Below are 12500 nucleotides of genomic sequence, written 5' to 3'. Positions count from 1 at the left end.
CCTGAAGGTGTTTTGCCTTCCCCGGCTGACCACGTTACTAACCTCACTGTCGTGATTCAAGATACATACTCACTTAACGAGAGAGAGAGAGAGAGCAGCCATATCTTATAGACAGGTATAAAAAGGTAGATCTATAAGCACCAATTACTGCTACATGTCCCTAAATGAACGAGAACGTATCTCTAGGGATTAGGGAGAGGCTGAGGGGAATACGAAATCTCCAAGTTGCATTTCACGACTCAGCGCTTTGAGATTTGTGGACCGCAGATAAGATGGTTGCTATACTAAGGAAAGGTAAGCTGAAAACTTTGGTCCAGCAAATAGACAGCGTCGTCGCCCAATTCTGATTTAGTTTGGGACGAACAACGAGGGTAAGAGGAACATTTCCTGATATACAAAACATTTAGTCCACATTTTGGCCTTTTGTGGCCACTACGGTTAGATTTGCGATAGAGTTACGGGGCAAAGGCGGTCTCCCATTAATATTTCGTGCATCATTTGATGTCCTGCACGGCCTTGTGATAGCTTGGAGCCACGTAACCCAAAGGTGACGTCATGGAGTCACGTGAGCCAAAGGTGACGTCATGGAGTCACGTGACCCCAAGGTGACGTCATAGAATCACGTGACCCAAAGGTGATGTCATGGAGTCACGTGACCCAAAGGTGACGTCATGGGAGTCTGATGAGACTTGGACCGAATCACCAGCGAGAGGAAGTAACTCGATGGATGCAGTTTTTGGTCGAACTGACGATGTAGACAGACTCGTCTAATGAGAAAGGCTCACCTGAATAAAATCGTCTGGCCTCAGTCAGAGCAGAAGGTGCAGTGCAGTGCCTGTGCTGCAAGGATTCTGGTGGCAGAGTCGGAGTCTTGGGCGCCACAGGAATTTGTGTTGGCAGGAGGCAGAGGGTCGCGGTGGCAGACGACGAGGTGGTGATACCCATCTATTTGTTGTTAAGAGAAATGACGCCCATGAGGAAGGAGGTGGCGATGACTTCTTTATTTGTAAATTGTACGAAACCCGTGAGCGTCGGTGATTACTTTTGCCTATTTTCCGGGCAGTCGCCAGGCAATTTTATTCAGCCGAGGAATTTTTTTTTTTTTTTTTTGCCCGACAAATCTGGATTTTTTTTCTCTCGGCCAGGTCAGGTTTAATCTTTGTTTCCTTTATTTACTTTTTTTCGACTGGGTCGGGTTTTTTTTTTTTTTTTTTTTTTTTTTTTTTTTTTTTTTTTTCTCCCGTTGGCCACAGTCAGTCGGGCCGCGACGACGGTTCTCTCCTCGAAGTACGGACGATCCGGAGTCTCTTTTGGGCGCCGGAGTCCTGCGAGGCTCCTATTGTGCCCTGTTGCTCGGTCGATCCTCTGCAGCTCATCTCAGGTCCTCGGTCGCGGTGGTTCCCGACCGGCTTGGCTGCGACCTCGAGGATCGGGGGACTGGAAGAGCGCCTCAATCGGCGACGACGTCGTCGTCTCCTTCTTCTGGTCCCAGACGAGGCATTAGTCGCTGGACACCGACGCTCAAAGTGCTCGCGAAAGATATTATACATGTGTACACACACACACACACACACACACACACACGCACACACTCACACGCGCACACACGCGCACACACGCACACACTCACACGCGCACACACACACACGCGCACATACATACACACACACACACACACACACACACACACACACACACACACACACACACACACACACACACACACACACTCTCTCTCTCTCTTTCGGTTACGCAGTGGTTAGAGTTCCCGGGCGCCACTACGGCGGTCCGTATTCGAATCCCGCCCAGGGCTGCGCTGCGAGGTGTTACTTCAACTCTCGTGGGTGGGGAGTTGGGTGTGTGTATGCGTGTAAGTTCACAGCATTACCCAGGGATCGGTTATATATGAGCTCTGAGCTCTCTTTTGGGAGGGAAATAGATGTCGATCAGGAATCCAACACGTGATCCAAGACCATGATGAATCACACGCGCGCGCGCACACACACACACACACACACACACACACACACACACACACACACGCACGCACGCACGCACGCACACAAACCCACACACACACACGCACGCACGCACACAAACACACACACACGCACGCACACAAACGCACGCACACACACACACACACACACACACACACACACACACGCACATAATCGTGTGTATATGTATGTGTATGTATCTCTATGTATGCACATATGTATGTATTTATGTATATTACAAAGGATTACAAAGGCGGAGCATACCGACAGGAGACTTTTTGATCCATATCTAGGTCGGATGCAAAAAAAATCATAATAATGATAAACAAATAAATGAATAAATAAAAACTATAATAATGTTAAATAAGATACATAAATAAATGCATAGGTATAGTTAGATAATAAACAGGTAAATAGTAGATAATAATAAATTAACATAACTAATAATAAATGAGAATCAAACAAATAATAATAAACAAACGGACATATGATAACAAAACAAATAAACAAATAATATAAAATAAAGGATAGTCATTACAGTATCTTGCTAAGGTGTTTATTTAAATGATTCTTAAAGCTTCTAACTGAACTACATTGCGTTGCCTCTGCAGGAGGTTTATTCCATTCATTAACTACACGATTGGCGAAACTGTTTCTACCCACTTCCAAATTAAATATATTTCCGGACATTTTGAGACCATTGTCTCTTGTCGGATTCTCATTCAGTATGAAAATCTTGTCACTTTGATGTTGTCAGTTCTCTTTAGAATCTTAAAGACCTGTATCAAGTCACCTCTGAGTCTAAACTTTTTTTAAGGGAAACAGATTCATATGTTTTAGTCGATTTTCGTATGATTTGTTTCATATATTTGGAATCAGTTTTGTAGCTCGCCGTTGTACTTTTTCCAATCTGTCAATGTCTTTAATGAGATTCGGTGACCATACGGACACAGTATATTCCAAATGTGGACGAACTAACGATTTATATAGCTTGTTAATGAGAGATGGACTTTTGAAGTCAAAAGATCGCGCAATCAGTCCTAGAATCTTATTTGCTTTCTCAGAGGCTGAAATACACTGCTTGGATGATTTGAGGTCGTTACTGATAATTACGCCGAGATCCTTTTCATTGTCTAATTTTGTTAACGAATTTCTAAATAACTTGTAATCGTACTTACCGTTATTTTTACCTATGTGCATTACCTTGCATTTACTTGTGTTAAATTTCATTAGCCACTTTTGAGACCATTGCTGTAATTTATCTAAATCTTCTTGAATATCTAATTGGTCTAAGTGATCATTTGCCATTCCGCACAGTTTTGTATCATCAGCAAATTTGGAAACGGTAGATTTTAGTCCATGGTCTATATCATTTATGTATACTATGAATAGAAGTGGCCCGAGGACGGAACCTTGAGGAACTCCACTTGTAACATTGTTCCATCCAGAAGTTTTTTCCATTTAGAACAACTCTGTTTTCGATCATTTAACCAATTACTAGTCCAACTTAATAGGCTACCACTTACTCCCTGTGAAGCTAATTTAGTAAGTAGTCTGTCGTAGGGGACGGTATCAAAAGCTTCTGAAAAGTCTAGATATATTAAATGTATATTGTTTCTTTTGTCATAAGTCGAGATAACTGTGTTGTAGAATTCGAGTAAGTTAGTCACGCAAGAACGTTTCAGTCTGAAACCATGCTGGCTATCATTTATCAAACAGTTACTTTCTAAATGATGTTCGATAGCATCTCTGATGATAGTTTTCATTATTTTTCCCACGATTTGGATTCTTTTTGTCACCTTTTTTTAATATGGGAGTAACGTTAGCTAGCTTCCATTCCCTTGGGACATCTCCGGATATAATGGATTTCTTGAAAATAAATTCTAATGGAACAACAATCTCATTTTTAATTTCCTTTAAGATTCTTGGATACCAACCGTCAGGCCCTGGTATTTTATTAACTTTAAGGTTATCTATACACCTTTTAATTTTTTCTTGTTATATTTACCGTAGTAAGTTTACCCTAGACTTTTCACAAGGTTTCAGTTTGGAGTTCACTTTGAGGTATTTCGTTTACGAATACTGAGCTAAAATAATTGTTTATAATATCACACATTCCTTCATTTGAATATTCAAGTTGACCGTCAGCAGGTAATAGTCGACCAATGTGATTCCTAACGACCTTTTTATCTCTAATGTAACTATAGAATTCTTTGGGATTCCCTTTGGATTTATCAGCGATATTCATTTCGTATTGTCGTTTTCGTTTTTCATCGTTTTTTTTAAGTCTCTCTGTTTTAATACATAACTTTGATAGTCATTAGATGCACCTGAGCACTAGTGGTGGGCAGCTACCGGTGAAATTACCGGTTTTATCGGCAACAAACTTAATGATAGCTTACCGACAAAAATTCTGCTACCGGTAAAGCTTCGTTAACCGATAACTCGATAAGCTATACCATAACACTCAGAGAGCGGTAAGCACGTCTCGGCTTGGTGGTACTGAGGGACGGTGGTGACAGGCCCAGTGCCCCGCTAATTTTACCGGTTAAACTTTTATCATTAAGCAAGTATGTACCGCTAAGGTCTCGGTAAGTGTTTATCATTAAAACCGTTTTTTTCGGAACTCTTTTTAATTTCTCAATAGAATTAATGTTGTTTCTGTGATCAGCATACGAAACTGTATTGTGAAAGTCTCATAAAAAAAAATCCGCGTGTCGCCAAACGAAGACCCATATATGTGTATATATATATATATATATATATATTGTCAGTGTATTTGGGCAGGAGTTTTTCTCTAATGCATGTTTCATTAAAAGTGATGGCTAGTTGTGCATTAATAATTTTCTTAATGGTATTTTCCATATACCTTATTAAGGATTTGTTTTCCTTAGGAAGGAAATTTATGACTTGGCTGTATGTAGTCATATTAGCTAGATCGCGATTTCGGGTTCAAGACCCTTCTTCAGTAGCTATAGGGATAAGAATTAATCCGAAGATTCTAGTAAAGATCTAAGTTTTATACTAGAGTTCCTATACTTGCTAATCACTGGGGGAGGTCACCTGGTATTACGGGCAGGGACGAAAAGTCACGTGCGCTAGGGAGCCTCCGGGTTTGTGTTGTGGCGGAATGTGGCGTTTTGTCTCGTAGTTGGACGAGTGGCGTTTTGTCTCGTATTGGCGTTTGTGGTGTTATGTCTCATGTTTTTATTTGTAACGGTTTGTCTCATGCTTGGAAGGGCTCTAAGGTCTTCTGCTTGTACATTTAGGTTTGGGCTCAACTCTTTAATATACAACGCTTCTAAAATTGGGAGGCGTCTATCGTCAGTACATAAATCCAAAATCTCGGTGTTTTTCTCTAGTGTCTCTCTTGCTAGTGTTATGCCGTGGACTTCTCTTAAGTGATTTTTAGGGGCTCCAGATGTCAGGTGGTATGAGAGGCGACGGGATAACCTCATTGTCGTCATGCCAATATAGGTGGATGGGAGGGCTTCGCAGTTCCCTCGTGTACATGTGAACCTATAGATGACATGTGATTTCTGAAGTTCCTTTCTCTCTTGTAGGGGGCTGTTTCTAATAAGAAGGTGGCTAGTTTTCTTAGTTTTATAATAAATCACTAGATTTAGCATTTTTTCTGGATTGACTGGTTTAATGTTTCTTTTTATAATTTGTTTCATAATGCGTTCATCTTCTTTATAAGCTGACGAAAAAGTGGATTTATAATATATGTTGATTTTCTCTTTATTTTGTTTATCGTTGTTGTTGTTATGCCAGAAACACATTGAGGCCGCAAAAGAGTTAAAATCAGACCATAGTATCACCATCAGGAAAGCAGACAAAGCGGCAACTTACGTACTCATGGACACTTCTGAGTATTTAGAAAAGATAGATACTATCCTCAATGATACATCTAAGTTTAAAAAGATCAACAAAGACCCTACAGAATCACTCAAGAAAAAGGTAAATCGACTTATAGAAGGGAATAATGCTGCCAGCAAAATAAATTTTAATAAACTTTCAGGAGAGTATGGTATGGGTTACTGCTATGGGACAGTCAAAACACACAAACCTGGTAATAAACTCCGTCCCATAATCTCACAAATCCCTGCACCTACGTACAAACTCGCCAAGAAACTGTGTTCCATTCTAACTCCCTACACTCCCGCCACCTATAGTCTACAATCTACATCTGATTTCCTAGACATTATTAAGGCAAACTCTGCTAAAGGTAGAATCGCTTCTCTTGATGTGGAGGGGTTATACACTAATATTTCCGTAGATCGAACAATTGATTACATCATCAACAAAGTGTACCACGATAACACTACACCTATACTAGACATTCCAGAACTTACACTACGTAAACTGCTTGAATGCTGTACAAAAGAAGTCCTGTTCACTTGCCCCCGTGGAAACAAATATTGCCAAATTGATGGAGTTGCAATGGGATCCCCCTTGGAGTATTAATGGCAAACTTCTTCATGGGCTGCGTAGAAGAAGAAGTATTCAGTAAAACAGAAAAGCCAGATATTTACTGTAGATACATTGATGATGTCTTCATTAAAACCAATAACAGCAATGAAGCTGAAAAACTCCGCCACCTATTACAAGAGACATCTGAACTCACTTTCACTATGGAAGATAGCATTGACGGAGCTTTACCCTTCCTCGACCTCTTAGTGAAACAAAATGAAAATTCTTTTAATACAACAGTGTACACAAAACCCACTAACCCTGGACACTGCCTTAATGGATCCAGTGAGTGCCCTCAAAGATATAAGGACTCTACCATCAGTGCCTATATTCGAAGAGCACTAACTCACTGCAGCACATGGACACAAGTGCATGATGAAATCGAACGTTCCACTCAAGTTCTGATCAATAACGGCTTCAATGAAAAAGAGATACATTTTCAAACAAAGAAAATAATGGACGGCTGGCATAACAACAACAATGATAAACAAAATAAAGAGAAAATCAACATATATTATAAATCCACTTTTTCGTCAGCTTATAAAGAAGATGAACGCATTATGAAACAAATTATAAAAAGAAACATTAAACCAGTCAATCCAGAAAAAATGCTAAATCTAGTGATTTATTATAAAACTAAGAAAACTAGCCACCTTCTTATTAGAAACAGCCCCCTACAAGAGAGAAAGGAACTTCAGAAATCACATGTCATCTATAGGTTCACATGTACACGAGGGAACTGCGAAGCCCTCCCATCCACCTATATTGGCATGACGACAATGAGGTTATCCCGTCGCCTCTCATACCACCTGACATCTGGAGCCCCTAAAAATCACTTAAGAGAAGTCCACGGCATAACACTAGCAAGAGAGACACTAGAGAAAAACACCGAGATTTTGGATTTATGTACTGACGATAGACGCCTCCCAATTTTAGAAGCGTTGTATATTAAAGAGTTGAGCCCAAACCTAAATGTACAAGCAGAAGACCTTAGAGCCCTTCCAAGCATGAGACAAACCGTTACAAATAAAAACATGAGACATAACACCACAAACGCCAATACGAGACAAAACGCCACTCGTCCAACTACGAGACAAAACGCCACATTCCGCCACAACACAAACCCGGAGGCTCCCTAGCGCACGTGACTTTTCGTCCCTGCCCGTAATACCAGGTGACCTCCCCCAGTGATTAGCAAGTATAGGAACTCTAGTATAAAACTTAGATCTTTACTAGAATCTTCGGATTAATTCTTATCCCTATAGCTACTGAAGAAGGGTCTTGAACCCGAAATCGCGATCTAGCTAATATGACTACATACAGCCAAGTCATAAATTTCCTTCCTAAGGAAAACAAATCCTTAATAAGGTATATGGAAAATACCATTAAGAAAATTATTAATGCACAACTAGCCATCACTTTTAATGAAACATATATATATATATATACGTGATCGACAGTTATTTTCCTCTCGGAACAGCTCAGAGCTCGTATGACCGATCTATGGGTAATGCTGTGACCTTACACGCACCCCCCCCAACTCCCCGCCCACGAGAGTTGGAGTAACGACTCAGAGCGCAGCGATACTGAAATTATTTCAACCCTGGACAGGTGTGTGTGTGTGTGTGTGTGTGTGTGTGTGTGTGTGTGTGTGTGCGTGTGTGATTCACTTTGGTCACCTTGGTCTTTGGAGCACGTGTTGGACTCGTGATCGACACCTATTTCACTCCCGGAAGAGAGCTTTGTGTTTGTGTGTGTGTGGTGTATAGTTTCGTATGCTGATTACAGAAATGACATTAATTTTTTGGAGAAATTAAAGAAAGTGCCGAAGAAACGGTTTTAATACTAAAAATTTAGACTTTAGCGGTACATGGGTGTCTGGGAGTTCTTATACGTGAGCGTGTCATAAAAGTTGTTCAACTTCTCTGGTGAACGTATGTATAATTACCCTTTCCAATAAACTTTCAGTCACATGTGTATGTTACGTGTAGTGAATATTTCTATGTTGTATAATGTTGTATAGTGAAGTTGATATGATTTTATTTTATTTTGAATAGTGAAAAATGCTGTGAAAATCTGTTAGAATAAATGAAAAAAAAGTTTGATTCCTTTGTTTTTTCTTAAATTAAAAGGTGCTACTTTAGTATGCTATCTAACGCGCGAGTGAATGAATGGAGGGTGTCTGAGGGTCGGTGTTGTGTATAAACTTTTGTCGTCTGTCTGCATGCATGGGTTCATGTTTGGAGGGTGCATGTGGGAGTGGGAATTTTGTTAACACACACATACGCATATAACGAGCTTTGACTAATTTGTAATAAATGTTTTCCTAAACACTAACCTAACCTAACCTGACTAATTTGTAATAAATGTTTTCCTAAAAACTGTTTTTATGCTCCCTTGTTTTAATACTTATTTCATACAAATTAGCCCAACACGTGATCCAAAGACCAAGGTGAATACTCAAGGATATATTAGATATCACTGTCGGCATGTTTCTTATTTATTTCCTCAATTATTTTTTCATACAAATTAGTTCATATTCTTATTTAGAAACAGAAGCATACTGGCATTTTCATCACTTAAGCACACACACACACACACACACATATATATATATATATATATATATATATATATACGTATATATATACATATATATACACATATATGGGTCTTCGTTTGGCGACACGCGGAATTTTTTTTTTTTATGAAACTTTCACAATTAATACAGTTTCGTATGCTGATCACAGAAACAACATTAATTCTATTGAGAAATTAAAAGGAGTGCGGAAAAAAATGGTTTTAATGGTAAAAAAATGACCGAGACCTTAGCGGTACATACTTGCTTAATGGTAAAAGTTTAACCGGTAAAATTAGCGGGGCACTGGGCCCGTCACTACCGTCACTCAGTACCACCAAGCCGAGACGTGCTTACCGTTCTCTGAATGTTATGGTATAGCTTATCGAGTTATCGGTTAACGAAGCTTTAACGGTAGCAGAATGTTTGCCGGTAAGCTATCGTTAAGGTTGTTGGATAAAACCTGTAACTTTACCGGTAGCTGCCTACCACTACCACCTCCAAACATGAACGAAAATGTATACACCACACCCACCCTCAGACACCTTCCATTCACTCACTCGCGCGGTAAGTAGCATACTATAGTAGCACCAATTAAAGTATGACCTTTTCCCTTTACAATTACATAACAATAAAAACAATATGTAAAATAGAACCAGAGATATAACTTATTAAAGGACAAAAACATTGATTTTTCGGACTCGACTCGAACTTGTGACGTCACTACTACCTCACGAGTCTTTTACCGGTAAACTGTCGGTAATTTCGGTAACTGTATTGTTGTTCACCAATAATTTCGATATTGAAATTAGCGGTATTTGCCCAGCACTACCGAGCACTTATATTTCTTGTAAGCCAGTCTCTTTTTAGTAATACTTTTTATCAGTTTCTCTGTCAAGCCATTTTGGGCGAGCCTGATTTGGGGGACGTCTGTCCTTAAAAGGAATGTAAGTATGAATCATCTTAGTGAGCGTATGTTGAAATATTTCCCATATCTGATTTACAGGTCTTTCGCTTAATTTTGCCTCCCAATCTGTAAGCTGAAGCTCCTGACGTAGTCCTAGGAACTGAGCTTTACTAAAATCGGGTATTTTAGAAACACAAGTATCTATTCTAAAGTGTTTTATGGTTTGAATCTAACTAAATTGTGATCCTTATTTGCAACAGTTCTACATGACTTCTGCATCGGTTATCATGCTTTCGCGGCTATACCCGTTGCACTGAGATCTGGCCGTTAGGGCGGAGCACTGGGAGCTCCCCTGTGGTGCCACATATAATTATTCTATAATTTCATTTTATTTTATAATTCTATTTTATAGTTTTATAATGTTGCCTCATATGATTATATTATAATTTTTTGTCACACACCACCACTGAGGTAAAAATCAAAGCAATGTTTTCTATACAAAGGTTTCGTTTCTTTAAGTCTAGATATGGCATATATGCATGAGAGAGCGACGTTGCCGCTACATCTAATCTCTGGCCCCGCCCCCCTCATACTGCATTCAGAAAACATTGCATCCACATGCACGTTCTCGCCATGGATGCCCACATGTGGCAACACCGGGAAATCTCCTAGCCCCGCCTTATCGGCCAATTCTCCTTGCGCTGACTATAGTGATCAATAGATCGAAAGTTTCCATATCTTGTGGGCTCTTTTACATGCTGAACTAAGTAATTGTCAACGAAAAAATCAATCAAGGGACTACCTATATGGCCATGTTCAGGGGTCATCCAATCAATATCAGTGAAATTGGAATCACACATTATCAATAAATCCCGGTTGCAGAAACTAGACAGTTTGTCTGCTAATGATAATGTCTTTGGCCTTTATATTACACCTACATTCATTTTTTGTACATTTTTGGGGGTTAATTCTACCCACAAACTATCTTATGCATCCTGTTTCACTTTCTCTAAAACACAAGCATGGACATTGTTTTTAACGTACAATAGAACACCCTCACCTTTCTTGTGGTTTCTATCCTGATGAAAGTGTTTAAATCCCGCAATGTTAAATTCAGCTTCAAACTCTTTACCATTTAACCATGTCTCGGTTATTCCTATCATATTGAGATTTTCGCTTTTGATATACGCCTATATTTCTTGGATTTTGTTCTTAATACTACGACCATTAAAGTACATGGTCTTAAGAAACTCGTGATTATTTCTTTTTGAGACGTTTTGAGTTTCAATAGTATGCCTTACATTATAATTTTGTTTTTTATTGACACCTTACTCTATATTGATATTTGGTCCTTCATTGTCCTTAATTGTTTGTACACATACGTGTATGTATTTGATTGTGTGTGTGTGTTTGCTTGTGTACGTGTGTGTGTGTGTTTGTGTGTGTGTGTGTGTGTGTGTGTGTGTGTGTGTGTGTGTGTGTGTGTGTGTACTACATACACATATCTATCAAAGTATTTCTTTATATATAATTATACTATCTAATTGTACACCAGACATTTCTCGGTAGCGTGCTACTTGCTTTTGCTACTTCGTTGGAGTAAAAAACGACTTAGGTTTTGATTTTTTGTCAAAATTCGAAATGTCAAATTACTCTTACGCCATATAGCGAGAAGCTAAATAACGACGTAAGAGAAGGTAAACAAACCTATGTGAACTTTAGCCATTTGGTTGAACATTGTAACCGAAGTCGTTTCTACTCAAACAAAATAGCAAAAGCAAGTAGCATGCTAGCCTACTGTAGTGTGTCGCGACCTTAAGACAATTCCAATTACTGAGACATAGGAACTGTGCTTTTGACGCGTCTAGGCGATTCTCATAATGTTTTGTCATGTTTCATCCATCTTCGGACAAACCTAAAACGGTAGTTTTGTCTTTCATAGCACATTAAATTGGCCTCACGTTGTCACGGTATTGCAATATAACCACGATTAATCTATAATGTACAATTTCTTTGCAAAAACATTGTGTTTTCTTTACTCATTTGATACACACCACCTGCAACAAACGAAAGTAATTTTTCCAAGTCTGCAGATTTAGTCTGTGCCTTTCCTTTCTAATCCTTCTACATCACTTGATATGTCCCTCGTTTCTAACTGTATCGCATGTGTTCACGTATAGTACATCTTACAGCATCCATCCATTACTTTTACAATTTCATTATCTTGACCGTGTAGCACGCTCAACTAGAGAATCTCTCCTCTTAACATTTTCACCCAAACTCATCTGTCATCTCACAAAGGACCAATCTGTTTCGGTTTCTTAATGTTTCCGACAAGGTTTCAGAATCTATCGTAACTCTAAGTAACATTGTTACTCTACGATATTACTGTAACTATGATTATGTAATCTTTGTATGGCCAGACCAGCATGAGGATCTTAGAGTAAGGATCTGTTCACAGCAGCGTTTTCAACCTCCGCGGTTTGAACCGCGGTCGTTCAATTGCAATGAAAGTCAATGGAGATGTTCACTCACGACCGCG

The sequence above is a fragment of the Oratosquilla oratoria genome, chromosome 12 (genome assembly GCF_046742065.1).
Source record: "Oratosquilla oratoria isolate Oo_2021 chromosome 12, ASM4674206v1, whole genome shotgun sequence".
NCBI classification, from domain to species: domain Eukaryota; kingdom Metazoa; phylum Arthropoda; class Malacostraca; order Stomatopoda; family Squillidae; genus Oratosquilla; species Oratosquilla oratoria.
Note: the sequence above shows the minus strand (reverse complement) of the source record.